The sequence below is a fragment of the Lampetra fluviatilis genome, chromosome 3 (assembly GCF_964198595.1).
Source record: "Lampetra fluviatilis chromosome 3, kcLamFluv1.1, whole genome shotgun sequence".
Lineage (NCBI taxonomy): Eukaryota > Metazoa > Chordata > Hyperoartia > Petromyzontiformes > Petromyzontidae > Lampetra > Lampetra fluviatilis.
In genome coordinates this window covers 16,952,894-16,979,597 of record NC_136277.1, presented here as the reverse complement: position 1 = coordinate 16,979,597, position 26,704 = coordinate 16,952,894, and positions in this window count along the sequence as shown.

Here is a 26,704-nt window from a genome sequence, read left to right as displayed (position 1 = left end):
ACATTTGTAGTGTCAACGATTCAGAGGCAGAGTTTCTAGGAGGCACTCTTTTATGAACAACTTCCATGGTCTCATCCGCACACTCTCTACAGTAGCTCAGCCTAGCCTGTACACAACACTAGCCGTCTAACACTGACGGCGCTGACTGAGATAGCCAACTACTATCCTTCGGTGTGCAATATCTAGCGGAGACATTTAGCGACAACGAGATGAGTCCATTCCCAAACCCGCATGCCTCGAGCCCTCACTCTCGGATCCTTTTATGCTACCAGTGCGGCCTGGCTCCACGCTGATCACGCCTCCCTTCTCGAACCCGCTAGCAGGTTCCAGGGGCCTCCAGACGGGGTCCTCCGTGACCCTTACCCTAGTTTCTCCCCTCTGCCCACACACCGTGCACGCCCTCACCGGCGTGTGTACTATCTGTCCACGACAATTGCCACTGCTGTCCACCAGCCGACGCTATTACACTACACGTACATAAACCACACACTGATATACAGGTGCCAGTATGAATGATACTATGAGAAAATTATTTTACTTGTTGGCTAGATGGCTTCCAGGCTCACTGGCTAGATGCGCATGCGTGGTGGTAACGTCACCGCACACATTTGCGTCATGACGTTACCCACTTCCCAAAGCATTGAGTCAGTTTCATGCGTCGTGCTGACATCATGCCTATCCCCCACCCATACTTCACCCCAGTCCTATGGGAGAAAAAGTTCTGCTGGCTGGCTGGGTGATCATGTGCTACCTGGCATGCAGAGGGGAGGAGGCCGGCACATGGGTGCGTGTGGGGGCCGTGGGGGAGGCACGTGCGGGAAAATGGTGCGAGAGGGTGGGTGCAAGGGGGCGACTTGGGAGATATATGTGTGCGAAGGCGAGCTGGTGCTTGTCACATGGTAGAGGGGGCACCTGGCAGTGGGGAGATGGGAACGTTAGGGGTGGGGGAAGACCATCGTTCAATGATGGATACTTTTGTACTCTATTATATATTTTAAAAAGTTTTGCTGCCTGGAGGAACATGCAGACTGGCAATCACGTCCAAATGATGTGCAAGTCGCTAGTTACATATAAATATAGCTACTGTAAGGGCTTGAAGGGAAGAGCAATCATAGGCAATACAAGCAAGTCACGTAATGTAACTGGTCATGGGCCGGTGACATAGCTTAGCATTGGCGTGTCTGACGCTTGTTGCAGAGGTTCATGGTTCTATTGCAGTCGCCGCTCTGGTTATTACTGCGGGTGTATTAACCCTAATTGATATGAACCTTCTCTTTCACAGTAGATGTTAAATATCCCCTGACGTTATTCACAAGAGTAGGCAATTGTGTGCCCAAGTACTGGTTCAAATTCGTTAAATTTGAAGAATTATTGCCAATTGAAATATACATAGCAATCATTCTTTGGTTCTTTTCGGTTAGATATTTGTTGCTCACACTTAAAATTCTAACTTAGCAAATTTTGAAACACGTAGTCAACCAGGCCATGCGTTAATTGTGTGTTAACCGACTCTCTGTGTTGTATTACATCACATTTCAATATTTTACTAGGTTATTTAATTTTCGTGTGCCTGTATACTCCTCTCTATGTGTGCCGTTGTGATGTCTGTCTGCTTGTATGTCGGTCTATAGTTTTCTAGTTAGATTTTTGTTGCTATTTCTTTTATGCCTGATGATGATTGCTTGTGTTGCAATCGAAACGTCGTAATGTGTTGTTTTATTTTGATTTATTATTTTATTTTTAGACGTGACTTAACCGAAAAAAACCAAAGAATAATTCCTGCAGTCACGAAAGCTCCCAAATTAAGATACATAGCAATCATCGTCCGATGCAGCAAACAACTTGGTAGAACCCTCCTGAAAGAGTCATGAGACTCAGTTATGCTTTCCTGGGTAAACAAAGAATACTAACAAAATCATGTTCATTATCTATGGAGAGCTTGGATGGTGACAAGGTTAAGAAAATGAGGATACCGTATGGTATTTAACAATTCAATTGTGAGCATTAAAGTTGACAACCAAAGCAATAACAGTAAAAATTAGCAATGAATTATCTGATTATCTGCTTTACTGAGCAAATGGTTGAATTTTACATCGATGGCTGATATAAGTAAAAACCCAGTCTAATATGAATTGTTCTTAACAATCTTTTCCATAATGCGGTCAAAATATAACATAGGGAGTTATAATGGGCTGGTGACCTGGATAGGCATGTGAGAGTCAGTGGTTCATGGGAAGAAAATCCTTAGTAAAATTACGTCATGCTGAAGAGGCACAGTCACATAATACTTGCCTTAAACCATTTATTAACACTCCACCGGATTGCCCCGAAAGAGCTGGGAAAAAAAACTAATTTGTCAAAGGCTGACAAACGAGTAATACTCATTTGTCATCCTCTTACCCAAGAATCCTATTAAAGTGTAGGCCAGGATATCAGCACTGCCATCTCAGTGCTCTGACATGGTATTAACGCCTTGAGCCACCAGCCTCCTCTTTTGAGCACAAAAAATCTTGGCTGTGCACCACTGCCAATGCGTGCTTTGTCATCTCTTTGGAGATAGATCATTAAGAATCATCGAAATATGATTAAATTAAAAACCTGATTTTTTGAGGATTCAAAAACTGAATAAGATCTCCAGATGAAATATATGAAGCGATTTGCCATTTTCTAGCAAAATGGACCAACATAATGAGAGGACTTTGGCGCATGGGCAAAGGACCAGATTTGAAAAGATAATTGGTAAATTTGGTATCAAAGAAAAGAACACGAGGGGAGATAGTTCACTGCATGCGGGAATATGAAGATCGTGAGGATATATTTTTAAGGAATTTAGAAAATGAATGCCCGCAATTCCAAACATTAGCATCATCGTCAGCCATGATCTTTCCATTGCTGGACAAAGGCTCCCCAAGTCATCGCTATTCCTCCATCCTGGGATGCAACAATCCATCTCGCACCTCACATGAGCTGATTTCATTGAACCATCTCCATAGTGGACTTCTTGTGTGTTACGTCCTTGGGTTGCCAGTTAATCGTTAGTCTCGACCACTAACCATCAACCCATTTAGCAACGTGACCTACTCATACCAACTTACATTTATTAACAAAAAAGAGTGAAATATCATGACAATGTGTGTGGGAAACGGTATTTTCCTAATTGATAGTGCAAATAGTTTAATCTAAAATGACAATACATATGTAATAAACCTCTGCGACGACGATCTGTGAATTGTGTCTTCTTTATTATTTATTCCTCGACAGCTGGACAGCTCCGCGCTCTCTTCACTCCGACATGGCTCCACTCCCGTTCCGCGCGTTTAGATGTACGCCGGCTCGCTCACACCTTCCTCGCTCCTGCACGCCACTGTTAGGCGGCTCGCAAGGAGGAAGCCTCCGGCCTGCCACGTGGCCGCTGGCGTTCTGGAGGCGCGAGACGTGGTCTCGCTTCCTGACTCCACACACTGACCTCGAGCCCCTTCCGGCTTCCCCTTATAACCCTTCACGTACGTCACCAAGCCCCGCCTACAGCCACGCCCCCTAACGAACCTTCCCGCTGGTTACCCACAAGAGCCCTTGAGCTCTGCCCTTGAACTTCGGCGCATCCCTCTGATTGGCTGATGGCCGAGGCGGCGGAGCCTATCCCACCGATCGACGACCGTCGGTTAACTCTCGTATTACACATACACTGCATACTTGTGTAATAAAACAGATCGACGACAAGCAACTGTGTCTCCGTCTCTTTATTTCTTCGTTATTTGGACAGCTCGCGTTCCGCTCTCTCGGTCGTTCCGCGGCACATCGCGGGAGCTAACGTCCCGCTCGAAGTGCCGATCTCTCGCTCTCGGCGCGTCGCGTGAGCTGGCGTCCTGCTTCCGCGCCGCCTCTCGCTCTCGCTTCCCCGCTCCCGCGCACCGCTGGCAGACGGCGCGCTGGGAGCCGTCTCCGCATCGCCACGTGGCCCAGCTTCCAGCTTCCACCAACTGACCCCAAGCCCCTTCCGGCTCCCCCTTATATCCTCTTCCCACGTCACCCAGACTCCGCCCTTCGCCACACCCCTTAAGAACTTTCCAGATAATACCACCCGCTAACACCCGCGGGCTCCGCCCTTAACCCTGCCCCCGATGGTTTGTGGCACCTGGTTGACTTAGGGGCTGGGGCGGCAAAACCCAGCATATGCTCGCATTACACTTGTTTGAAAATACAATACTTTTGATTTCTAAAAATCAGTCGTGTTCACATTTTATATTATTGTAAATATAATAGCAACACTGTCAACCTATCTCAGAGACAAGTCCATTCAAATTACATCAGCCAAGCCAGAACACTATGATTTCACTATAATGGTTCTAACTTGGGTATGTTTTCTATTCCATGTGTAGGACTCGTACTCGGGTTGTCTTTCCGTTCGCTTTATTCACACTTAGAGTTCACCTCCTCATCGTCACCGCTCCGTGTCTCCCCGTTCGCTCCGTTCCACAGTCCATCATTAACGACACTCCCTGTCTCCCCGTTCGCTCGCTGCGCTCCGCGATTCCGCTCCGCTCTCTCTCCGCCTCTCCCAAGGTCCGTACACTCCTCTTCTACCCTAATCTCTTCTCTCTCTATCCCTGTTACCGTACTCTCTGCTCTCTCTATCACCGTTACCGTACTCTCTGCTCTCTCTATCACTGTTACCGTACTCTCTGCTCTATCTATCACCATTACCGTACTCTCTGCTCTCTCTATCACCGTTACCGTACTCTCTGCTCTCTCTATCACTGTTACCGTACTCTCTGCTCTATCTATCACTCTTACCGTACTCTCTGCTCTATCTATCACCGGCCACCATCACTCCAGCTTCAACCAAGACTCCCGTCTCTACATTACACTATCCTTTTATATCCACACCAATCAGTCCCAATCAATTATCTCCCCCCCCCCCCCCCCGCTTTACCACTCGCCCCCAGGCCCCCAGCCTCACGTGACTTTGTTATTCCCGCCTGAGCGGCGCCAATCATTAAGCACTCACCCTCTTAACCAATCACCGGCCTGTGTCCCCCGGTTACCCCTAACACCTGTCGCGCCTCTTAACGGCGTCTCCCTCTCGCCCAACAACAACAACACCGTCCTCAAATACCCCCACTGTACACTGCTCTCTTGCATAGCAACAGCACAAGAGAACGCGTGGTGCGCCATATTTCAAGTCCTACACATGTATCAGTTTAATTCCCAAGCATGCACGTCTCTATGTGTTGTACATTTTTAGGCTTTTGTACAAAGTTTTTGTCAACGTTCATGTTTCTGATCCATATGTCATAGCAGAAAATATGCACTCATTAAAAACATTCTTCCTTGGGCACATCTGTATATTCAGTTCCGTTTAACAAAAGCACTCCAACCTGTTCTCATCTGCCTCTTTCTTTCATCATTTTGATTCCAGAGCACCTTCAAAAACTGCCCTAGGTATGCTTGCTGCAATGTGTTTTCCAACCGAGTCCTGGACCTTGGTATAAAGAGGAGGTTGTGAGTCACATTGCTGAGTTCTACCATGAGCTGAGTTTAGGGTCACATGAGGAAATAAACAGTTGTGAATGACCGAAAATAGAGACGCGTTGGCATAGGCAAGCGGTTTTGTAACCCTGCTATTAATGGGAAGCCAGTCGAGGGATTGGAGAGAAGCAAGGAAATCTAGACTGTGGTGACAAATCTGAAAATTGCTTCATGAACATCGAACAAGGACAAGATTGCAATAGTTGAAGTGACATCCGGCTATGCTGCAGTCAAGGGTATTGGTACTATGAGCGATACATATATGAAGGCTTCATGGGGGTATCGGTAATAACCTTTGATAAAATATGACGCAATAAATGTAAAATATGTTAGTAACAAAACTAACTTTGAATGATGACATGAAAAAAATACAAGAATTACGTACTCACCAGTGCATTCGGTCAGAGCCATAAACCTTGATCCTATTCTTGCTTCCCTTCTTACCTCCGTCCTTCCCTCTATCCTTCCCTACTTACTCTTCATTTTAAATTAATCTCTATCCTCCGGTGCCTTTCCTGCTAATTTCAAGTCTGCCATCATCACCCCACCCATTAAGAAACCCTCCCTCGATGCTAACTGCATCTCCAACTACCGTCCCGTTTCCCTGCTTCCCTTCCTCTTCAAAGTTCGAGCGCCTTGTCCACTCTCACCACACCGACTTAATCCGCACCGATTCCCTCGACCCTATCCACCAGTCAGGTTTTTGCCCACTACGCCCCACAGAAACCGCCCTCATTACCATCCAGAAACACATGACCAACTCTGCCCACGCATGTCTCCTCAGGCCTCAATCTCCTCGACTTTTGACAGTGTCCATCATCCCACTCTTCTCTCTACTCGAATCTGGCATTTCCGGTACTGCTTTATCCTAGCTCCAATCATATCTCTCTTCATGCTCATCCTCGGTCTCCTTCAGTCACAACTGCTCCACTCCTTCACCTGTCACAGCAGGTGTTCCACAAGGCTCTGTCCTGGGCCCCCTTCTCTTTTCTCTCTATATCTCGCCTCTCGAAACCCTTATCTCCTCCTTTAACTTCTCCCACCACTTCTTCGCCGACGACATCCAAATATTCTTCTCTTTCTTCACTTTCACTCTGGACCGCTCTCTTTGCATTTCAGCCTGCCTCACCACCCTTCAGCCTTGGATGTCGCTTCACTTCCTTGTCATCAACCCCTTTAAAACCCAGGTTCTCCTTTTCCCTGCTGCCCTTTCCCCTCCACCCACCCCCACCATCACCTTCCCACCCTTCTCACTCACCCCTGTCCCCTCGGCCCGCAAACTTGGTGCCCTCTTCGGCTCCTCTCTTTCCCTCGCCTCTCACATCTCCACCACCACCCGCACCTGTCGATTCCACCTTGTAAACATTAGCAAAATACGCCCTCTCATCACTCAGTCCACCGCCAAACTACTAATACACTCACTAATCTTCCTTCGTTTAAACTATAATTCTATCCTACTCGGTCTCCTCGCCTATGCATTAATTCCCCTACAACAGATCCATAATGCGTCTGCACATTTCATTTACAACCTACCACACTGCTCCCGCACCGCCGCCCTTATAGAAATGCACTGGCTCCCCATCTACTACCGGTGTTTGTTCAAGTTCCTTACGCTAGTATATAAATCTCTCTATGGCCTCGCTTCCCTCGTCTCATTATGTCCCTTCCCGCCCGCTCCTCTCTCAATTTTTCCTACTCTTAACCGTTCTTCCCTTTCCTTGCGCACAATCCCGTTTACGCTCCTTTTCCCTACTTACCCCCTTGCACTGGAACAAACTTCCCCTCCACATTAAGCTAGTGTGGTGCCACAGCGACGGGGCCGCTCGGCCGAGCCAGGGAGCCGCCCGGCTTCCACCGCCGCACTGCCCCCCATCACCCCCCCCACATAAACACGCACTCGCACCCACGTAGGGCCTCGTGGTCGGGTCACCTACCCTGAGTTTTCACCCGAGGGCCCCCTAGGGGGGTTACCCCACGGTTTCTCAGGGCCAGGGAATTGGACAGGACCCTTCCCAGGCCAAGTAACACTGCGGCGCCGTGGGCGGATTTGAGATCGCACGACCACGGCGAGCTCAGAGAGCCCCGCAGTTAGAAACGCATACAAACACAAACACGGGTCAGCAAGGCAGATAGCTGGGATCAGGACCCGGGACGACTGATTGGTCGAAAGTTCAAAGGCCGGCGGGATCGCAAAAGAGCGGGAAATCCTAGGCTCAGGATTGGTCGAGAGACCAAGGCGGTCGGGACGGGGGCTCCTAGCCTTTGATGTGAATAGTTTAAAAGAAAACGCAGGGGCAGTAGGGAACTCTCTTCTTCTGGAGTTTGGACACGGGGTCAGCGACGAAGGAGTCATCGGGCGAGCCGCTAGATTGTCTGCAGGACGATCTGAGCGCCGCAAGGTCACCAAGGACTACAGACGGTATCGTGTTGCGCGCCTTACAACACCTCAGAGCGGAGGGTAGGATCCGTAGGAGAGGGTTAGTTCGGGGTAAGGACGAGTAGGAAAGCGGTTTAGCAGAGAGCGCAGCATAGAATAGGGCTACACGGCACCAGAGTGTGGGTTAGAAGCGCCTTGCTGTCCCGCACACACACACGGGTGGCTCGGTTGGTTAGCAAGGGCTAATAAAATCTCGAGCGTAGTAACAAAACCGTGTTGTTGGGTGTTTTTGGAACGTGGTATTAGCGTGCACTGCATTCGCGAGTGTGTGGTCGTTGTACGCATAAAGGCCGTGGTCTCTGTACGATTGTGCGGGTACGGAGGTGTGTGCGTTAACGCCCGGGGAGAGCACTTTTGGTGTGTTGGCGTGACTACGCAGCCGTGTGAGAGGAGAATCGTCCTTGTCCGATATTTGTGTTGACGTGCACGCGCGAGTGGGGGAGGGGACGAGTCGTCGTGTCGGCGTGTGCCCCGCTTGCGTGCGCTCGTTACTTGCGTAAGCTCTCGGCGTGCGTAATCGGCGTGCCCAAGGTGCGCGATCGTAACGTGGGCGGCCAGCGCGGCGCAGAGCGGCGCAGGAGTGGGTATCGCGTGTGGAGCTGTATGCGTGTGTGCGCGCACGTTCACGACGTGTGTAACACAGGTGCGCGATCCTAACGTGAGTGGTCAGGGTTGGGTGAGTGCCGTGCAGAGCTGTGTGTGGGTGTGCGCGTGCGTGGTTATCCATGCCTGCTACGCGGACCCGCGGTGGAGGGGAATCCTCGGGTGACGGCTCCCACACCCTGGGTGAGGAGCCTAGCGGCGGTTCGCTTAGCAGCGGGGGGGCGATTGATGATGTTAGTCCGGCCGTTAGTATTATCGAGGGAGGGATCTCGGGGGCTAGCGACCCCCACAAAGTGGTGTCGGAAGCGGTACGGACCCCCGCGTTACCTCACGCTAAAATAAGACTGATATTTACCGGCCGGGGGGCCCCTTCGTGGAAGGCATTCGCCCGCAATCTCTTAGGGGCCAAGGAAATTAATGGATGGACGGACGCGCAGGCAGTACGTCAACTTAATATGAATCTTGATGGGCGGGCAGCCGATTTTGTAGAAGCGTTACCCGCGAGCGCACAGACACAGCTAGAGGAGCTGATGCGCCGACTCGATCAGCGTTTTGGCACACGTGACGAGGAGGAAGCAAAATCGGCCTTAGAGGCGCGCCGTCGCCAACCTGGCGAAGATCTCCGTGATTACGCCGAGGATGTGCGCGAGTTAACAAAGATCGCACGCCCGGGGTACGCAACTGAGGTTATTGAGGAACTGGCTGCCGAGAAAATCCAGCGGTACCTGTCTCGCACGGCGTGGTGGCAGCCAGACATGAGCTGCCCACGTCTTCCCTTTAACACCCTTGTCGAGCGCGCACGTAAGTGTGAAAGAATTCACAGCGAACGCGCGCAGCTCCGGGGGCTGGGACGAGAGCGCGCCATTGCGAGCCTGCTCTCGGAAGACGAGGAGGAGGAACAGGAGCTCGCGAGGACGGTAAGGGGCCGGGAAAGAGAACCTCCAGTGTCCCGCGAGACAACCCCGGGTTGGGTAGCTGGGTTACAGACCGGCATGGGAGATATAGCCGGCCAGGTAACCCAGGTGCAATCCTCCGTTGAGACCATCCGATCCGAAATGGGGGACCTAGACTCCGCGGTAGGAGGGCTAACTGGAAGGATAGCCCGACTAGAAGCAGAGTATGAGCAACAGCGCACGGGGGGAGGAGGGAGTGGGCAGAAAGTTCGCCACAGAGCCGCCACTCCTCCCAGGACGTGTTATGTGTGCGACCGTCGAGGGCATCTCATGAGGGACTGCCCTCAGCTCGCCCGTGCGAGGCCGATGCATAGGTCAAACACTAAGCCCCCCCTAGAGAGGGGACCACCGGGGGATGAAATCGACGTGGACCCGACCCAAACCAGCTGTAATAATAATGGCGAGCGAGTGATCCATAAACAGGTTACAACGACAACACCCAAGGGCGCAGGGACCTCGGGCGATTGGCTGCGGGAGCTGGTGGCAGGGATAACGGGAGCCACGTCGCTGGTGGAAGGCCAGGTGAACGGGCAGCGCACCCGGATCCTGTTGGACACGGGCGCCGTGGCCTCTCTCATGAGCGCCGCGCACTGCAGCATGCTCGGGGTGGACGTGGGCTGCCTGCAGGCCCCGGATCGCGCGCTGCACACGGCAAGCGGAGCCGGGATGGGGTTGCTGGGGAAGGTCTCCCTCGAGGTCCGTCTAGGAAACCAGGTGTGCACACAGGAATTCTACGTTTCGAGTGTGTTGTGCCACGAGTGCATTGCAGGAACGGACCTCCTGGAAAAGTTGGGACTTAACGTACAGCCCCGGCAACGATGCGCTACGGTGGAGGGCAGCGGGGAGCGGATTCCGTTCCTAGGACAGGAGCCGAATCGCCCACGCTTCACACCCGTGGCCGCTACGCTGGTGTCGGCCGTCACCATCGGGCCTCTCGCCGAGATGCTGGTGCCAGTGGCAACCCTCTCCACCGACCCAACCCACCGACCATCGGGCGAGGTAATGCTGACTCCTCACCCGGAGTTGGCATCGCGATACGGGGTGGTAGGGTCAGCCACACTGGTAAACGCAGATGGGGGCCGGCTGTTTATACGTGTGTTTAACCCACACAGTACCCCGGCAATGATACGACGACGCACCCCGGTAGCCACCGTACACCCCCTGCACGCTCGCCACTCGAACGACTCGGTGTTCGCACTCTGGGCGGAGGACCCTGGCCGCCCCGAGGACAGCCAGGATCTGGCCTGGCGGGTCGGCCCGACCCCCCGAGCCGAGATTGTTCCCCTGCAGGATGCGTTACATGTGCCTTGGGCAGCCTTACCTAAGGGGGAGGCCGATCAGCTGCGCGGGTTATTGCGGGAGTACGCCGACGTGTTCAGTGAGCACGATTCGGACGTGGGCCGGACCGACCTGGTCAAGCACCAAATTGACACAGGTGCAGCCCGACCCATCAAACTCCCCGCATACCGAGTGGGCGCGCCTGAACGGACCCAGATCAAAGAGGCAGTCACGGATATGCTACGCGATAACATAATCCAGCCCTCCGCGAGCCCTTGGTCTGCCCCGGTGGTACTGGTAACGAAAAAGGACGGATCGACTCGGTTCTGCGTTGATTACCGAAAATTGAACGCAGTCACCCTCGGCGACGCTTTTCCCATCCCACGCATCGACGACACCTTCGACAGTCTCGCAGGAGCGCGGTATTTTTCCACCCTCGATCTGGCGTCCGGTTACTGGCAGGTGGAGATGACGGAGGAGGATCGGCCAAAAACAGCATTCACCACCCCGATGGGCCTGTTTGAGTTTCGAGTGTTGCCGTTCGGACTCACTAACGCGCCCGCGACGTTCCAGCGGTTGATGGAGTTGGTGATGCGGGGCTTGCAGTGGGAACAGTGCCTGATTTACCTGGACGACGTAATAGTGTTCAGTAGGTCGCTGTCCGAACACTGGTCCAGGCTGCGGGAAGTATTCCAGCGACTGCGAGCAGCCCATCTCAAGCTCAAGCCACGTAAGTGTTACATTGCGCAACGCGAGGTGGGGTACCTCGGACACCGAGTCAGCGAGGCAGGGGTGAGCACCGATCCCGAGAAGGTGCGTGCCGTAGTGGATTGGCCGCGGCCGAGGAACCTGACGGAGATCAGGTCATTCTTGGGACTCGCCACTTATTACCGTCGATTTGTAAAGGGATTCAGTGAGATTGCACGCCCCCTCACCCAACTCACCTCCCCTAAGAACCCCTATCAGTGGTCGGAGGCCTGCCAGACGGCTTTCACCACACTCAAAGACCACCTCACCCACACCCCCACCTTGGCTTTCCCAGATTTCACCACCGATTTTATTTTGGACACTGACGCCTGCAGCAGTGGGCTGGGCGCGGTGCTGTCGCAAGTGCAGGGTGGGACGGAGCGGGTCATCGCGTACGCCAGTCGGACCCTGAGCGGGGCCGAACTGAACTATTGTGTAACCCGTCAGGAACTGTATGCTGTAATTTTCGCGTGTAAACAGTTCCGACCGTACTTGTACGGCAGGAAATGTCGTGTGCGCACCGATCATTATGCACTGCAGTTCCTCCTTACATTCAAGGAACCGCGGGGGCAGATGGCTCGATGGCTGGCGCAGCTGCAGGAGTACAACCTGCAGATCGAGTACCGAGCGGGGCGAACACACGCGAACGCGGACGCCTTGTCAAGACGGCCCGCGGTGCGCGCTGAGACGAGGGAGGGAGACGCCTGCCCGTGCTTCACGGGGGGACGCTGCCGCCAGGCAGCAGAACCCAAGGAGCGCGCGGAAACTAAACTCCCCCCCCCGAGAGAGAGTGCAGTGTGCGCCGCAGGAACCCCTGCAGAAGGAGCCCGGGGACAGACGGATCATCCCACCCCAACCGGGCGGATCCAAGAGGATGTCGGCTGCGCCTTCCCGGGCTTGGACGACGAGCAGCTGCGACAAACCCAGCAGCGGGATCCGGATCTGGCGGCGGTGGAGGCGGCACTGCGAGAGAGGAAGGATGCACTACCAGGGCCCTGGAGCGGTTTGTATGCCCGGTTGTGTGTAGAAAACGGGGTGGTGAGGGAACTGGCCGACGCTGGGCAGCCGGGGTGCATCTGCGTTCCAGCCCATGTGGCGACCCCAACTACTACGACTGGTACACGACCACCCGCTCGGGGGCCATGATGGGGAACGGCGCACCCGGGAGACTCTGCGTCGCCAGTATCTCTGGCCTAAATTAGCGCAAGATGTGGCCGCCTGGGTGCAGGGCTGCCGGGCCTGTCAGCAGTGTGGGCAAAAGCCGGCGAGGTACCAGGTACCCCTGAGGCCGTTCCGAGTCAGTCGGACGAATCAGTTGGTCGGAATCGACCTGCAGGGGCCCTTTCCACGATCCCACCGGGGCAACCGATATATTCTTGTAGCGGTGGAGTACTTCACCCGCTACCCCGTGGCGGTGGCTATCCCGGATAAAACAGCCCTCGTAGTGGCCCGGGCCTTCGTGGAAAACTACGTACTTAAGTGCGGGATCCCCGAACGAGTCATTACCGACCAGGGTAGTGAATTCGAGGCCGAACTATTCCAGGCGCTGTGCCGAGAGTTCGGGATCCAGAAGGACCGAACCACGGCATATCACCCCCAGGCGAACGGGATGGTAGAGAGGATGAACCAGACTCTGGCCGGGAAGCTTAAACGCATGGCGGCCGCGAATCAACAGGACTGGGACGAACACCTCCCCTATGCCCTGTTCGCCTACACCACCGCCGTTCACACATCTACAGGACAGACCCCGTTCCTAATGATGTTTGGTCGCGAGTCTCGCCTGCCCGCAGATCTGCTGTTCGGTGTCCCTCCGCCGCAACGGGAGGAAGGGAGCCACCCCGTGGAGCACTTGCTGGAGACCCTGCGAGGGGCCAGGGGCCGAGCCTACCCGCACGGAGAGGCCGCGCACCAGCGGCAAGAGCAGGGCGCCCGACCCCGTATGGAGCCCCCCTTCTACACTGCGGGCTCCGAGGTGTGGCTGTACACTCCCCGCGTCGGTGCCGGACAGGTGGGGAAGCTGACCACCTACTGGCGAGGACCCTGGATTGTGAGACGGCAGATCTCACCATGGACGGTGCTGATTCAGGGAGGAGAGAGGGGCCGGGAGATGGTGGTCAACATCTGCCGACTGAAGCCGTGGCGAGCAGCCCCCGAGTGGGGGAGCCCCGCCGTCCAAGTACCCCGAAACCCCGGGGTCCCCCCACCCCCCGTGCCCGGGGGCCTCGCGCAGTATATGGGCCCCACGGAGCCCCGGGCTCCGAGGGGCCCCGGGCGGGGCCGGGGGCGACGAGGACGGCGACCCTTAAACCCCACCGCCTCTGAGTTTGTTCCCCAGCCCGCAGGTGCCAGAGACCGAGGGGAGCCGTTGGAATGGAGGAGGAGACCACCGCCGGAGCCCCAGGAGACGGAGCCGCCACCCCCGAGGCCAGCCACAAGGGCCGGGCGAATCCCGCGGACCCCGCGGCGATACCTCGTGGGGGCAACCCAGGCGAGGTGCTCCAGTCAACCCGGGACGGGGACTGGCACCCCGGGGGGCTATGTGGTGCCACAGCGACGGGGCCGCTCGGCCGAGCCAGGGAGCCGCCCGGCTTCCACCGCCGCACTGCCCCCCATCACCCCCCCCACATAAACACGCACTCGCACCCACGTAGGGCCTCGTGGTCGGGTCACCTACCCTGAGTTTTCACCCGAGGGCCCCCTAGGGGGGTTACCCCACGGTTTCTCAGGGCCAGGGAATTGGACAGGACCCTTCCCAGGCCAAGTAACACTGCGGCGCCGTGGGCGGATTTGAGATCGCACGACCACGGCGAGCTCAGAGAGCCCCGCAGTTAGAAACGCATACAAACACAAACACGGGTCAGCAAGGCAGATAGCTGGGATCAGGACCCGGGACGACTGATTGGTCGAAAGTTCAAAGGCCGGCGGGATCGCAAAAGAGCGGGAAATCCTAGGCTCAGGATTGGTCGAGAGACCAAGGCGGTCGGGACGGGGGCTCCTAGCCTTTGATGTGAATAGTTTAAAAGAAAACGCAGGGGCAGTAGGGAACTCTCTTCTTCTGGAGTTTGGACACGGGGTCAGCGACGAAGGAGTCATCGGGCGAGCCGCTAGATTGTCTGCAGGACGATCTGAGCGCCGCAAGGTCACCAAGGACTACAGACGGTATCGTGTTGCGCGCCTTACAACACCTCAGAGCGGAGGGTAGGATCCGTAGGAGAGGGTTAGTTCGGGGTAAGGACGAGTAGGAAAGCGGTTTAGCAGAGAGCGCAGCATAGAATAGGGCTACACGGCACCAGAGTGTGGGTTAGAAGCGCCTTGCTGTCCCGCACACACACACGGGTGGCTCGGTTGGTTAGCAAGGGCTAATAAAATCTCGAGCGTAGTAACAAAACCGTGTTGTTGGGTGTTTTTGGAACGTGGTATTAGCGTGCACTGCATTCGCGAGTGTGTGGTCGTTGTACGCATAAAGGCCGTGGTCTCTGTACGATTGTGCGGGTACGGAGGTGTGTGCGTTAACGCCCGGGGAGAGCACTTTTGGTGTGTTGGCGTGACTACGCAGCCGTGTGAGAGGAGAATCGTCCTTGTCCGATATTTGTGTTGACGTGCACGCGCGAGTGGGGGAGGGGACGAGTCGTCGTGTCGGCGTGTGCCCCGCTTGCGTGCGCTCGTTACTTGCGTAAGCTCTCGGCGTGCGTAATCGGCGTGCCCAAGGTGCGCGATCGTAACGTGGGCGGCCAGCGCGGCGCAGAGCGGCGCAGGAGTGGGTATCGCGTGTGGAGCTGTATGCGTGTGTGCGCGCACGTTCACGACGTGTGTAACACAGGTGCGCGATCCTAACGTGAGTGGTCAGGGTTGGGTGAGTGCCGTGCAGAGCTGTGTGTGGGTGTGCGCGTGCGTGGTTATCCATGCCTGCTACGCGGACCCGCGGTGGAGGGGAATCCTCGGGTGACGGCTCCCACACCCTGGGTGAGGAGCCTAGCGGCGGTTCGCTTAGCAGCGGGGGGGCGATTGATGATGTTAGTCCGGCCGTTAGTATTATCGAGGGAGGGATCTCGGGGGCTAGCGACCCCCACACTAGCACGCTCCGTCTAGTTTCCGCTCTTCCCTTAAGACCCACCTCTTCTCCCTGGCCCATCCTTCCCTCCATCCCTAGGTGCTCCCATAATTCCCGTACCCACTAACCTCCCTCCCCATACCCCATCCCTATTCACCATATCAATTTTAGCTACCCTTATTGTACCTGACATAACCCTTGTAAAGCGCCGTGGATAAATTATGATTATAAGCGCTCGTTCTGTGGGAAGCTAGAATAACCAAATGGGATTACTCGATCCATGGATCGCCAATGAATGGATATAATTACTAACCCTCGATGAATCATACTCTGTGGCAGCCGGATCGACTATGAGCAGAATCGAAACAATAAACACCTTGATTCAAGTTCCACAAGATTATATGTGGACAAAGCCATGCCCCTACGTGCAACGCCACGCCTAGATTCTTCCAAATATGGGCTGATCTGGGCAGGATATTCCTCCAGGACAAAGATCGTTATCACGAAACAACATTACAAGAGGTAGCGCAATAATAGATATGCCTGTGATAATTGTTTTTTTACCCTTCTATCTGGCAACAAAACTGACACCTTATTACAAGGAGTCATGTTTGCATAGACCACAATACCTGCAGTCATAATGCAAACAAAAAACACAACTCTGATAATGTGCACTGTCCTTGAAGTTGATTGGTCCACACCCGAGACAGCTTTCCTTAGAGCCTAGTCTCACATGGGTTGGACCAGATGACGCCAAAAGGCGCACAACTCAAAGACAATGCACCATCAGAGTATGAGAGCTCGGGGTAAGCATTTACACCATTGGAACCTCATTGTTATTTTTACTGGCAAATGAGGTTCCAATGGTGTAGATATGCCTGTGTTTAATATTCATTAATCGTTTTCAGAATCTGCTTTATAGTATGTAGGCTCTTGGTGGTAGAGAAACCTTTCCTCAACCCGACTTCCTTATATGGTTGGTTGCTCAATGGGACTGCACTTCTCCATTTAAATGGAAATGTATGCACTTTGGTTCTTTCGATAAAGTCACGTAGAAAGAAATAAAATAATAATAGAATACGACGTTTCGATTGCAACACAAGCAACCATCAGCAGGTACAAATGAATGAGAAAACAAACATAGTAAACTTGGAAATATAATGCAATACAACACAGAGAGTCGGACAACAAAACAGTCAATACCTCACCTGGTTGATTACGTTCTTCCAAAGATTGCTAAATTAGAAGTGAAGTGTAATAATATAAAATGTCGTATTCTATGATTATTTTATTTTATTTATTTCTACGTGACTTTACCGAAAGAACCAAAGAGTAATTCCTGCAGTCACGAAAGCTTCGAATCTAGTTTGAACCACCTCTACAGGGAGGGTTTGCCGTGCTGGTTTGTTTCACACTTAACTTCTAACCTTCTAATTTAGCTTGGTTTCCATTTGCCACCTCTAATGAGTAAAACTGTTGGCAGTATTTGTGTCACTCCTCAGAGTGTGAAAATTAAGGATAATTTTTGATAGCCTATGGGTGGTATGTGAGGACAATTAGCCCACTGTCTTGAGTCTTTTTGTTGACTGGCTGCATAGTTGCTTACCGATCCAATGAGGCACGTTAGTAGGCAATCTCTACTACCTCTTTAGCGTATTTGTGGGAAGTCACGAACGTATCCATTACATTGGCTTTGCTATTGAAATCTCTATCGTTAATACACAAACGACGGAGGCAGTGAAACTGTGCAAACGGTATTGCACTCTTGGTGTGGGCAGGGTGTAATGATATGCAGAGCAGCTAAGAGTTTGAGTTTGTTGGTTTGTATGACACGGATGTGGCTAGTTTATTCCCTTGGATGGACGGCATGTTGTCTAGAAAGGAGATGCTGTTTTCTTTTATTCACGTATCCAAAATAGATAAACAGACAACGTCTCCTTCATATATCTGTCTTTCTACATTAAAAAACGCATTGGCCCCAAACCCTGGACTGGTTTTGACAGTATGCAGTATCTCATCAGATTGCTTGAGTAAAGTTTGCTTGAGTGAATGCTGGTAAACTGCTACATGTAATAGGCAAGAAACGTTTCTTTGCAACTGTTCACCAAGCATTGATTCAAGCAAGCCTGATTCTACTGATGAGATGCTGTATGTTGAAACTGGTTCAGTTTGCATGTATTAAATCAAGCAGAATGTCGTGGGGCCAATGGGTTGATTATGTTAAAAATAAAAATACGTGGAGAGAGATATATGAAGGACACATTGTCTGCTTATATATGTTATTACCTATATTCTCCACAACGAAGCAAATCATTATTTTGTTATTATATAATTTATGCAAATGCACAGGACTACCATATTCTGTGCTGCAGATGAGGGGGGTTTAATTTTTTATATTTTAGTGCTTTAACATCAGCACAACTTTTCATGAGATTTTGCAAATAAGCATCTTTGTCAGAGATGTGATTGATGTGCACACAATGGATGACACATTAACTCGATCCTATGATGATGCATGTCAGTTTAAACATGTTTTAATGAAAAATAATATTTTTTATTAATACCATTTGTACAAATTGCATTTTGTACATTTGAAACACAACAAATTTCCCGCAAATTTATTCGTCATTTGCTTATTTGAAAGATTTTTTAATTTGATTATTATTCAAGTTAGTGCATGTAAAGAAGCGTATAGATAAGGTTTGAAATAAAATAATACGGAGTCATATAAATGTAAGCTGACACACAGGATATGAACACCACTGTACCATAAAGTAAAGGACAAAGTGTGACATGTGTCGTGTTTGCATTGTTTTTGGTATTCATTCGAGCCTTCTGAGTCAACCAGCCAAAGTAAACATTGTTCTTGCCTGAGCTGCCATATTGCTGCAGCCTGGTGTTCAGCCAAACTCAGGATATGCAGGTATGACCTTGGCAGGTGCAGACAAAATTAACCCATTTGTGCACATACAGGTGAAAAATAACATAAAACATGATATATTCAGGCTATGCCTTAAAGATATTGTTGACAAATGTTTCCATGTATGTGTAGTGAGTCCAACTGAGTCGCAGACGTTGTCTTCGGGAGCAACACGTTTTATTAAACTATTTGCAAAACATACTCCAGGCTATTAACACAACATACTCTCGGGTGGTGACTACCTAACTAACCACGCTACGGCGGAACTAGACACGGTTCCGCTATCCTGGTCCGGACTACAAGCTGGGTCCCGGAGCGCGTGGCTGGAGGCTTCTTCCAGCTTGACGTGGATCTCCTGCCTCTCCAACAGAAAGAACCCCGAGCCCCTCTCAGGGCATCCCTTACATCGGGCCGGGCTGGGGCTGGCTCCGCGTCACGCCCCGCCCACCTTCTCGATCTCTCTCGCCCTTGCCCCGAAGGCTCTCGAGAGTTCTTCCCGGACCATGTGACCACCCATTGGCCCCCTCCACCGGTGGCCCCCCTCCAGTATCATCCGGTCAGATGTCCCCAGGTCAGCCAGAGTATCATGCTCCCAACGTAACCCTAGCTGGCTGACACTATCTCGCTCTCTCAACGGGAGCCCGCACCGCACGCTGTGCGTGGTGCCACCATGCTTAACCAGCGCTCACCCAAGCCCCCACTAGGGCTGGTACTACACCCCGTGTCCAGGGTGTACACACAACAGTATACATCCCGCCGTGGCCTCGCAGGCCCGGCACCACATAGTGACATTCAGCAGCCGTCCTCAGGTGAAGAACAGGTCTGTCGGGAAGACAGCGTCTGAATCACCTGAGGACGGCTGCTTGCGTTGTGGCTGAAACGTCGTGAGAATTATTTTATGTTTTATTTTTATTATTTTATTATTTCCATTCTATGTGACTTTACCGAAAGAACCAAGAAGATGAATCACTGCAGTCACGATAGCTTTAAATCGAAACATGAACGTTGTATACATACGTTACAAATATGGACGTGTTTAGGCTTGTTGTTTCATGAAAGACTCTCACAGTAAGCTAATGATCTCAATCACTATCTCAATGTCACAAATTAAATGTTTATATATGTTACAAATTAAATGGTTTATTTTGTATCTAGTAAAACAAATTTCATGCATTTTTTTTAATCAAATAAAACAGTATAAAATCTGTGACCAAATCTAAAATAATAATTGCATTATACATTTTAGGTAATTCTAAAGGAAGTATGTTTTATTCACACAGTATATATATGAACTCACCACGATTGTTTCAATAAATAAATACGTTTAATCATTTTCTAACCTATGTCAATGTGGTTTCAGTAAATATGCATATAAGTGAATGGGGCATACACATCGTACTCATGTGCATTTCCCCCCAGATATTAATACTAAATGAAATATATATCACGTGACCAAATGATGGCTGTATTCTTTCAAACATGGCGATTAGAAGAGCAGCAAGCTGTTATTCAAACATTTTACTCTGAGGGTTACAAAAGACAAGTTAAATTATCAAATAATTGTGCTGCTTTATTTAAGACTCAATTAATTTTGGCATTTTTTTAAGTCGGTGAATTAGTTACACTCAGGATGTTTCTGATTATAAGTGGTATGCCAATTCTTTCTTCATCTACAGCCATTCTTGCTGGTTTTGAAGGTTGCTTTTGGATGACAAGTGAGTAGAAATTAAGCACACATTAAAATATGGCACAGTCCGCTACACTTCTTCTCACACAAGGCACCAAGGGGCACATTCCTCACCGTGGTCAACAACCTCCTGCTTGCTGTGACTCAATTACATAAAAAGGTTGTCACCTTTTATCTCTACCTGATCACGGAGCGGCGGCAATGAATTGAACCATTTTATAATGAATCCAGGTAACCAGTGTCTGGTGCCCTCTGCTGTGAACCATGTGGCCTGTGCATAGAATGCTGACTCGAGGGATTTTCTCCGTGAACACTAAATAAGATTGCTAGACTACAGGAGGTCAGGGCCACTCACCCGAAGCGGCTTACCTTTAGGCGAGCAGGCAGCTGGGTGTGCAATGCAATCTGTTTCCACTCTTTTGTCCAACCTCATGACTTTAAAATACACCACTCAGCAAACGATGCATGTCATCACATGCTCCTCGACTCCAGTACGGTACTCCGTTGTCTGCACTATCAACTTCATTAAATTGCTATTCTAAAAATATTGCACAATTTCTTTAATTTTCAGTACTGTACATGCCCCTGACACACAGTGGGTGGCCTCAACACCTTGAGCCGAATTCATGTTGAGGTTTTGGCCTTAATTTGCACTATTTTGGTGGAATAAAGCCAATTTTTGTGGAAAGTCAATCCTATTCTACATTTTGTAATTTGTCAGGGGCTGATACCACAATTCGAGGAACCCATTTCACGACTATTAATTCCACACTTGAGGAACAACGCAGAGTGAGCAAGATAAGGCATACATTTTTGTTGGAGCCAAGCGATTGTGTAAAATGCATTCAAGAAGCAATCTGCCAACACACATACATGTGTGCACATGTGTAAAACGTCAACAGCTCCACCCCGTGCAAAGCCATTAAATTATATTGCAAAGTTACCAATGCCTTTACACTCTAGATACATATATAACATGTGAAGATAATACTGGGATTGACATGTATATTTCCATGTTGGAAATGTATATATGTATATTTCCGTGTTGGGCCAGGTTACGTACGGTGCATACAAAGTTCAACATACATTGATAACAACTTTGGAGTTACTGGAAGAATTGCATCAAATTTCCCGAAAGAATTATATCAAATTGTCATGTAATTATTCTTTAAAGTTATTCCAGAATAACTAAGACAATATTTGGCTTGTTTTATTGTAAATTTCATAACATTGATTATTTTTTATGGATGTATCCTAACATTGACCAATGTATTATTGGATCTTTCAGTAAAGTCACGTAGAAGGGAAATAATAAAATAATAAAAACAAAACATTATAAAATCCTCACGAGGTTTCGGCCACAACACAAGCAGCCGTCCTCAGGTGACAGCTCTGTTCTTCACCTGAGGACGGCTGCTTGTGTTGTGGCCGAAACGTCGTGAGAATTTTATTATGTTTTATTTGTATTATTTTATTATTTCCCTTCTACGTGACTTTACCGAAAGATCCAAGAATATGAATCCCTGCAGTCACGAAAGCTTTAAATCGAAAAATTGACAAATGTATGAACTCGCCACATTGATAAACCCGTTATAACATGAGAGTTATATGTGCACGAGTCCACTTCTTGTGTACACCGCAGTGAGATCAGGGACAATGCTGGCAGTGATAGCAGCAGCTACAGTGGCAGGAGTACCAGTGGCACCAGCAAATAGAAGGCCGAACGTGCAAAAGAGGCCTCAGCAGAGTGGGGGTCATTGGAGCCAGTGATTCTGGGGCCCAGCTCAAGAGGCTTGACAGTGGAGAGCCCACAAGGCGAGAGTCAACCAGGCAGGACCCCCCCAGGGTGATTGGCACAAGTCTACCCAAGGTCTTCCTCATCATGGGGAAATGGTATGACATTAGATGATCTTAGGGTGAGATGGAGGTCATGGCAGACACTGTAGAGCCTGCCTGTCCATGATTTATGGGACTGGTGTTGTGGCCAACACAGTTGTAGAGCAGAAGCAGTCGTGGTAGGATTTTGACCATTGAGTCTGCTCGCACTTCTGTACAGAAATGAGTGCCCACAACAACCACGTCGGAATATATTTGTTATTCAAAGATGACCACTTCCAGCGAACTTCTCTTACATACGGATGAAAGCGAATACAGTATTACGAGTAAATCTATCCATACATAACAGGAGTTTTTAAAATGTATTTTGGTCCTGGATAATCGTAGTACAGATAAAAAGAGTACTTTAGAATATTTCGAAAATTATGTTTAGATATCAAGCAGTGATAACATGGCATTCATTATCAAGAATTAGCACCTGCATAACTAGCCATATGAACCATTAAAATGTTCAAATTTACATATTTAATAAAATTATACATTGAATAATTATTGCTTTTTAAAGTTTTGAAACAACTTATATGTTTTCTTAGTTTTGAAAACAAAAATTATGTATTTAAATGATTGTCTTTCCAGAACATACAGTATAACACGTCAAAGTATGTAAGACATTTACACAAAAACTTAAGCCAAACCTGGAAAAATTGTAAGGATTATGTACTGGATTTTTTCTTTATTTCTACCATTCTAGGCTTCAGAAACTATATCTGACATTCCAATTACCTTGCTACACCATGGCGCCAGGACAAATGTTCTGCAAATTACAGACAAGTGGTGAGGCAGGCGTTAGCTGTGAACAGGGCCCGTGGGCCCTGCACCACCAAGTGTCGATTTGGCCCACCCAAGTTCACTATCCTTAGCAGTGTAACACTGTAATGGTGACCTTCCACACAACAACTCTACTGGCCCCCACATCCATGAGGAGCTGGAGCCAAGTTTGGCTGTGCATGAGCTGCTGTGGCAACTACTATTTTTAGAGATTTAACGTTAATGTCGCTATTAAAAAGAACAATCTTAACACCATAACCGCAAACAAAAATTATTAACAATAAAAAAAGCATTGAAAACATAAATAGCATAATAGTTATAGCATTCTAATGGGTGTTTCTCTCAGTTTATAAACATTCCAACATATTTACTAACAAGTTAATGAAACCATGGATGTAATGACATGTCAAAGTATAATTAAAATACTCATTCTCATGTAGTTGAATAAAGCTGTCTCAATCGGAGTATAAGCATTCTTCCTTGCCTTCAAACAATGTTATAACACACTATTAAAAAAATAATACAGTATTAGAATGATATCTGTTGGAGGAAACATGCACGCAATTCAGAGTTTTATACATTATTTTCACAAATCGCTCGTGAAAACGCCATTCTGATTACAGTATTTCAAACCTTCAGCAGTAGTCATGATTGGCTGGCCATTTTTGTCCCGATCATAATAAATTAATTAAATACTCTAAATAACGTTAATATGCATATATGTAATATCAGTGATTACTATTTGGTCTTGAATGTGCTGTAAGGAATAATGCCGTTTCCAGAGCAATCTCTCTGCCCTATTTTTGCTCTGAATGACAATTCTTCAAAACGTTACCTACCCTATTACTGCATATATTATTTTCTGCTGAAATGTAGTGTGCATATACACTAACAATTACCAGCTTTTGCACACAAAGATCAAACTTGCACAAAACATTGATATGACATTCCACAAGGCTTCATCATTTTTTCTGTCTCTTCATATTGAGTAAAATAATTTCTAGCTTCAATGTCAACCACCATTTATTTATATGTGGATGACACATCATTGCACGTAGATACTAACACCACCTCATTGTCCCCTTTCAACGTGCCTCAATTTTGTCTGATCCTGCAAACTTGCTCCAGCTTAATATTCCCAAAACTGAAATCGTTATTGAAAAAGCATTAGATTTCAGTGATGCTATACATCCCTGTGTCCTCCTGTTGAACTCAGGTCATCAATCCTGCTAAGAGTGTCTGAAACCTTGGTGTCATCATAGATCCTGAGCTGTGTATGTCTCCTCACATCTCTCAACTCTACAAAACTGTCGTAAGGCTGTGCCTTGTGAACAGGATTATTGGAGGTAAGCAGAGGAGCCTGGGAGAGAGGAGTTAATATCTTATGTGGTATGGCCCTTCTCGGGGATGAAGGGGATGACAGGCTGAGTGGGGAGGGTCCCCACAAACACGTATGGAGGGAGACAATGCCAAGCCCTGCTGTTATGGAAATACAGTAATCTAGTCCAAACCCTTGTTAGGAACATTGAATTTCAGAACAATTCTCTGCCTCAATTCACATTGCTGTGGGTCCTTAGCTTGTTTCTTTTTCTTAGCTTTCCTAGGGGATTCCTCACACCATGTTGCTTACACTGTAGTCATTCCGGAATCCCTCCTCTGATTCTGAAGCCACTTGGCAGATAGGGGTGAAAATAGTGTTTGCCACTTTTCCCAGAGTCAGTAGTACCATATGTCTCGTGTCCAAGGAGACATTTTATATCAATACAACCCTGGCCAAGCTCTTATCATATGTAATTACTAGCAACGGCAGTGACAAAAATAGACATTTAAATGAAACATATAATAATGAAAACACTAATGACACTAATATAGCATGCTAACCTATGTTTTAATTTATTTCTGACACCCCTGTGAATGCTCCACTCTACTTAAGGCATACAGGATTTCAATACTGTAATTTTTAAAAATATATATCCAGGATCAGATATCAAACCTGCTATCACCACGTAGAAATCTCCAAACGGATACAGCCACAGGTTGTTATTTCTTACATTACACAAAACTGAATTGTGCCCAGTATGGAAAGAACAACTGTTGCCAAAATAGAATTTCTGAGCTGAACTCAGAAACTCACATCTTAAAGTACAAAGATAGGGGGGGGAAATACATTACTATGTGTCTAGGAAATGCAGACAAATAATGGAAGATACCCAGACAATTTTACTGAATAATACAAATTCAAGCCAACTGACGAGTTCTAGTTCTCGCCTGGATGCAGCGCTGTACGTATCAAATGGGGCAGTGCTGTATTGGAATGTGCTGTTTGTGCAGCTGCGCTGAGCACGTTTACCATAAAATGAGTGCCAGTGCGGTGTAAGCAGCTCTATCCATTGCTCCTGCACACTCCACATGCCACGCGGCTACTAGTGTGGCACATTACTGTCATGGATCACAGACATGTTGCTGTATTCATAATTAGCATAATCAGTTATCATCATCAATTGTTATCATTGCATAATTTTATCAATTTGTGTCAGCTCTTGGTTCAGAGGTTAATGGTCAAAGTATACCAGCACTTCCTCATGCTGAGATGGCCCTACGCCTTGATATGTCATCTCACCACCATTGTCGTCTTTGTCTTCCTCTCGCCCTTCTGCCTTCCAATTTTCTAAGAATGTGCAGCATCCTGCGAGCCTTGCACTACAACCCCCAATATGCTATCTTCCTCTGTGTGATTAAATCCAACATCGTTCTTTGGCATTCCATTCTTCTTAACACTGCTTTGTTCATCATGTTTCTTGTCAATTATCTTCTGTACAACATCCTAAACACCCATTTCAAAAATGTTATACCCTCTGAATGGTATATATTTAGTATAATTTAAATCGTTATTAGATGTACATCTGCAGTTTTAGTCAGTTGCAGATGAGAGAGAGGTTTAGGTAACATGGCTCTTGGTAGACTTATTTTGTTATCGTAAATGCAAGAAGATGTCAGAACCTCATGATGATGATTTCATAAAGGTGTAGAGTTCGTCCTCTTGACTCACGTGTAAATTAAAGAAAGCTCTTTTATAAAACAAATGGGAAGCAGGAATAAATATATTTCACCTTGGCTCATTAAAGCATGGCACAATATACCAAAATGTAATATAACTCAGAGAAACCGATAGCCTCATTGTGTTCTCTTCAATCGTAAAGCACATTTGTATCCTTTCCAACTGGCACCTTGGAATGCCAATAAGCCCTAGGAGGCTCAATTCTATTGCTGATACAGTTTTACGAATAGTTACAAACAAGAGAAATCACCGGGCCAGGAGTTCCATCAGAAACTTGATGAATTGCGCTCTTCACAGAGCAGACATTTGCTTGCTCCCCACTGGCTTGTTAACAACCCAATATACACGAGACACGTCTACATTTTATCTGAAAAGTGCACTTGCATATAAATACCTTTGAGACAAGCCCCACCAATACGATTGTTGTCTAAAATCACTTACTTTCAAAGTTGTTTTGCAAACTAATATTTTTTGTATTACAATTTACTTGTATGTTATGTTATTTCTGTTGGCATAGCAATAACGTGTTAAACACAATCATTTTACATTTGAAGCTGTTGATTGTGTTCTGTACAAAATTATTCATATATAATAATATATACTTTAAAAATGCAAACGCTATGTCTGAGAGAAATAGATGCTTAACGATTTAAAAAGCGTTTTTTTAATCCAATGTTTAAAAAAATCAGTCAGTTTATTTTGGGTAAGGCCCATTGAGCGAAGAAACTATTGTTCAAATTAATATTATCATTCGGTATTATTAATCGTTAACGAATT